The 5,709-nt window shown below is 38.3% G+C and overlaps 1 pseudogene; it reads right to left on the reverse strand.

Moving 5' to 3' along the window:
• The window catches only part of LOC112472290, a 16,923-nt pseudogene extending 11,923 nt beyond the window's left edge, over nt 1-5,000 (reverse strand).
• Nucleotides 5,001-5,709: the final 709 nt, after the last annotated feature.

Consider the following 5,709-nt stretch of genomic DNA (forward strand, 5'->3'; position numbering starts at 1 on the left):
TGAAATGATAGGAACAAATAGACAAGAGGCAGTTCAATGCCAGGTACATGGTAGATGCTCACACATGTTGATTGGATGAATGAATGAATGAATGAATGAACAAAGAAAGCTTAAGAGAAAGGAATATCAAAAGAATGATCGTTTAATAAGTTTCTACTGTGGCCCAGGCCATCTTATATAAATGATCTTGTTTAAATTCACACAGAAATCCTACAAGATGCATTGTTGTCCTCGCATATGATTGAAGAACCTGAGACCTCAGAGGTTAACATATCTCAGTCAAGAGAAATCATGGAGCCAGAATTCCAATTCAGTCCCTAAGTTTTATCCATTGTGTCACATTAAACATACCTTGCACATTTCCATACCTGCGTAAGCCCAGACTCTGCATCCCTTCCTGCCTGGAATGCCCTTTGGCCGGCTGAAATCCCAGTAAACCTCTGGTTCAGCTCCCACTCCCCCTCTTCACAGCCTGCTCTGGATCATCATAGCTTCCTCTGAATATTATAGCAACTGTTACACATCATTCATATATTGTATAGTTTTTTTTATAATGTAATTTATTTTTATTTATAATTTGTTTGAGAGCATCTCATCTTAACTATTTCGAAAGCTTTTGGAAGCACGGTGTTTGTGTTTTTGTCTCTTGTCATTACTTTGCATTTATAGCACTTGGTAGATAATCAATAAGTATTTGTTGGTTTGTCTATTTACTTGTATTATATGTCATTTTCAAATGTTTTTTATTGTTTAAGATTCATTTAAATGATGCATTTGTATTTATACTGGGAAAACAACTTCTATCCTTTTCTCACTTAATACTGGACCTTAAATATTTTTCTATTACATAGCCTTTGTAAGCAATCTTTTTAATGGTGATCTAATAGTCAATCCAAGGATGTACCAAAATTTACTTTTCTATTGGTGGCCATTTAGGCGTATGGTTTTCCCTCACTCTTTCTCCAACCCCCTATATCAATGTTGTCAAAAACATTTTTGTGATTGCATCTCTCTCAATGGAAACATTTATGTAAGAACCCATTTTTAGGGAATGTTTAGTTAAGACTGACTAAATGCTACGGTTGTTATTTATACTAAATGGATTTAGCTCTGAGACTCGATTTTATGATCCATTTGGGATTGACTCTAAGAGAAGAGTCAAAATAATAGTGTCTTCTGCTATATGCAGATGAATGAATACCTTCGGGCAGCCAGTCAATCATCTATCCATCCATCTATCATCCATCCAGTATCCATCCATCCATCCACCTATCCACCCATCCAGTCCACACTACCCAGGAGACCTGGTGGGGAATGTGGCAGTCATCACAGGAGGTTGGTAGCCTTCTCTGAAGATGTAACATTTCACTATCTGTTGTTTGGTGACCAAGAAGCTGAGCCAAAACCATATAGATACCACTTATTATGATACTGATTACCTGTCTGGATATTATGGCAGCTTTTGATGCACCAAACTGAAACGACAACTTTCATTAGTATCTAAAATATCAGACTGTACTTTTTAGCATCAGAAAATCCCCAGTTCTGTTACTAAAATTGCCTCAAAGCACAGGGGGGGATGTGAGAAGGGAACTTAAATAGACTGAGTATCTATTATGAGTCAGAAATCTGTATCGTATATTTTACAAGCATAATGCTTTGATTAAGAGTAGTGAAATCTGGAGCCAGATTACCTGGGTCCCAGCTCAAATACCTACTCTACTTCATCATGATTCTGTGCCCAGGCAAATTTCTTAACTTTTTTTTCTTATCACTTTTATCTGTAAAGTGGAAGTAATAATCTCCCTATAAGGTTATTGTAAGACCTGGCTACATATGAGCACTAGATCAATAAAACAAGCAGAATGGTGCCTGGTACATATTAAGTGCTCTGTGAGTGTTTGCTGTTATTATTACCGATCTTATTTTAAGCTCATTTAATTTAGTTCTCACAACTGTCTGAGGTAGATCAGGGCTTGAAAATTGTCAGCCTATGGGCTGAACTTGGCCTCCAGATGTGTTTTGTTTGGCCTGTACATATTTCTTTAATTTGAGCCAACATTTTAGAATCTGGAGTTTTATATAAAAATCTGGATTCCTGGCTCTTCTTGAAAAATCCTCATCTGGCGACAACCAGCAGGAGCCAAATGCTGCTGACTTCTCTAGATGAGGAATGCACCTCAGCAGCTGCTGCCATGCGGCGGGGATGATTTCAGTGGTGAGTGATAGAAAAGCCAACTAACAGTTTTTTCAGGTAAGGATTTATGACCTTGGTTGAGAAGTCCAAGGAAGGGTAGTTCCAGGGTTAATGCAGTGGCACGAAAGTGTTGTCAAGGACTGCTGCTCCCCGACCGCTGATGTTTTTTGCCTTTCTTCTTGGACATCTTCCATGTGGCAACTATGAAGTACCCTCTCATTTCTACCAGTGCTTCCAAAAGATTCACATGTCACATGCAGACACACACATGTCCAAAAGAGGAGAGCAGGTCCTCCCATTGGTCTCTTTTTCTTATAAAGGAAACCCTTTAAAAACAAAACAAAACAAAACAAAAACCTTAGCTGACTTCCCACTGAGCTCACAAGTGGCCAAGACTGGCTCATATGTCAATACTCCAGTTGCCAGGGAGCCTAGGAAAGCATGTCTCACACTTCCTGCTGTTCTAAGTGGGGAGGCAAGATCTGCCTACAGGAAAGAAGAGGCAAGGTTAGTGAGCAGGCCACTGAGAATGCCAGGTACATCCCATTCAATAAATTCTCAAGTGCTTATACCCAGCTTTCTCTATTTATTTAGCTACCTGTGGGCAACTGACTGTGATTCCTGGGGGAGACAGTGTTTTTCCATTTTACAGATAAACTGCAGCTCAATAAGAATACATAATTTACTCAATGTGATACAACTGGTAAATGCTTAGAAGAATGCCTGCCACATAGTAAGCATTCAACAAATGATAGCTATAAATTTTCTGTCTTATGGGAGTTTTGAAGCACGAAAATTTAGGCAGATTAAAAAAAATCATTCTGAGTTATTTAGAAAGGAGCTTTACATAGGTTCAAAGTGGCATGATGACTTCGCTGTTAAGAGTTTGAAATTAAATTGGTATATTTACTCCTATCTGGATGACCAACAGCGTCAAGCAACATTTATGGTGTTTCCAGGTACATATGTAAGATGACATTTAAGATGATTTACAGGGATGTAGGCACAACCCTCTAGGTACTCATCACCTAAACAACTCCAGAGGGCATTGTTTTATATGAGAAGAACAGAGCTAGGCATGGGAATATTGCAAGCATCAGAAATTGTTGGAACGTCTTAGCAGGGCTTGCATGCCATTCCATAAACCAAGGGGGAAAAGCTGTAGTAAGTAGAAGCTATGTAGGTAAAGTTGTTTTGATTCCATACTAAAGATGGAACCCTCAAACAAGCCCCAGCCAGAAGTGGCTTTGTGGAAAGAAATTTCTTGGGTGGGTGATGCTTCTTATTGTTCTCTTTCAGTTATCTCTTATGAACTACCTTTAAACAAGCAGGTCGGAGCCCAGTCCTTTACTAATCCCTTGAGGTAATCTTTTCAAAATTTTCAGCCGCAAGTGAAGGTCCCATTTTTCCCCCACTTCTGACGTCTCTTTCAGATCCCTTTACCGTTTACATTTGCTCATACTAGTTACTTCTCGTGCTGAATCATTCACTGACTATCTGGCCATCTCCTGGGGGAGCCAAATAGTTTTAAACATTCTCAGTGACTCATGTATCCTTACCAGTGATTTTATTTATTTTTGTTGATGCGTCTCACACACACACACACACAAGAAAAATAGGATGCTAAAGTTTCTACTTAGTAATATAATATCGAATCTCTGCTTTTTCAGTGTGTCTTCACTTACATTTTAGTTTACTAGTTCATAGAGTTGAAATAAAAGTTTGATAATTTTAATATTTAACCAAGTCTCAGGTTTAACCAAGAGTGTCAAATTTAGATTTCAGCCCTACAAAGCTTAAGAGTTCCTTGATGAAAAAGAATGCTGTATTATTACTATTTTGCCCTTTGGATCAGTTGTTTTGCTACCTTCAACTGCTCTGGCATAAATACAAACCCTGTGTCTGAAATTATTTAGTAACGAGACTAACAGAGCCAGTGGTGTAATTCTGTTTTATTATTTTTAAAAAGACCTGAAAATTTAGGGTGCTCAGCAACTAAGAGGAGAAGGCCTGATGAAAGCAACAAAAGAAGTGAGAAGGACCGAGGGTGGACATCACAGTGGATACTTAGCCCAGCCATTAGACTGTTTTATAGTTTTTGCTCTTACATTTAAGAGGCCTTTGATTCATTTTCAATTAATTTTTGTAAATAGTGTGAGATAGAGGTCCTGCTTCATTCGTGTGGATATCTAGTTGTTCCAGTACCATTTGCTGAAGAAATTATTCTTCCTCCATTCAATTGTTTGGGCACTCTTGTTGAAAATCATAGGCTTGGTTCTTCCAGCTTGAGATCATTGCTTAGGTCTAACCAGGGAATATTTAAAGTAAAATGAGCCTCTTCCTATTTATCCCACAGCTGCCATTTTGTCTTAACAATGTACTCCTTGAAAACTTCTCAAGGTAATGTTGATCTCTGTTGAATGCAGACATACCTTTGCTGACTACCAAGTCCTGATTCCTTAGCATGGCACACCTCTGCAGCCTTATCTTGTTGACCTTCCTTCACCCCCAGCCCCGCCTCCCTACACACACCCTACAATCCAGGCATGCCTAACTAATCACATAGTTACCAATCAGGCCATCAGAGCTTCTGAACATATTGCTCTCTTCCTAGAATGCCCTGCTCCACCTCATCTATCTAGAAAACTCCTGCTTATCTTTTGACATCCAACTCAAACATTTCTTAACCTTTCTGGCTTTCTCACCTCTCCAGATAGCACTGGAACATTGGATCCACCGCTGTACCTATTACAGCACTCACCTGCTTGTCCTTAATGTTGGTCTCCTGAGTATTGTAAGCCATCCCTAGGCAACCGCTTATTTATGCTTTGTCTCTATAGATTTGCCTAGTCTGGGCTCTTCATATAAATGGAATTATATAATATCCAGTTCCGCAGCCTTTTGTGTCTGGCTTCTTTACCTTAGAATATTTTCAAGATTCATTCATGTTATAGAATATGTCAGTGCTTCATTCCTTTTAATGGCAGAATAATGTTCCATTGTACGAATACAGCACATGTTATTCATCTGTTCATCAGTTGATGGACATTTTGGGTTATTTTCACTTTTTGGCTATTATGAATAATGCTGCTGTTAATATTTGTATACACCTTTTCGTGTGGACATATGTGTTTTCATTTCTCTTCAGTACATATCTCAACTTTTTTCCAAAGTGGCTATATCATTTTACATTTCTACCAGCAGTGTATCAGGGTTCCAAATTCTCCACATCCTCACCCACACTTACTATTATCTGCCTTTTTGATTATAGCTGTCTTGGCGGGTTTGAAGTTGTATTTCATTGTGGTTTTGATTTGCTTTTCCTTGATAGCTGATGAAGTTGAGTATCTTTTCATGTGTTTTTTGACCATTTATATGTCCTCTTTGGAGAAATGTCTATTTGGATCCTTGGCCTATTTGTAATTGGTTTATTTGTCCTTTTATGATTGGCTTGCAAAAGTTTTTTAAATTATATTTCAGATATAATGCCTTTATCATATATGTGAATTGCA

The sequence above is a fragment of the Pteropus alecto genome, unplaced genomic scaffold, assembly GCF_000325575.1.
Source record: "Pteropus alecto unplaced genomic scaffold, ASM32557v1 scaffold76, whole genome shotgun sequence".
NCBI classification, from domain to species: Eukaryota; Metazoa; Chordata; class Mammalia; order Chiroptera; family Pteropodidae; genus Pteropus; species Pteropus alecto.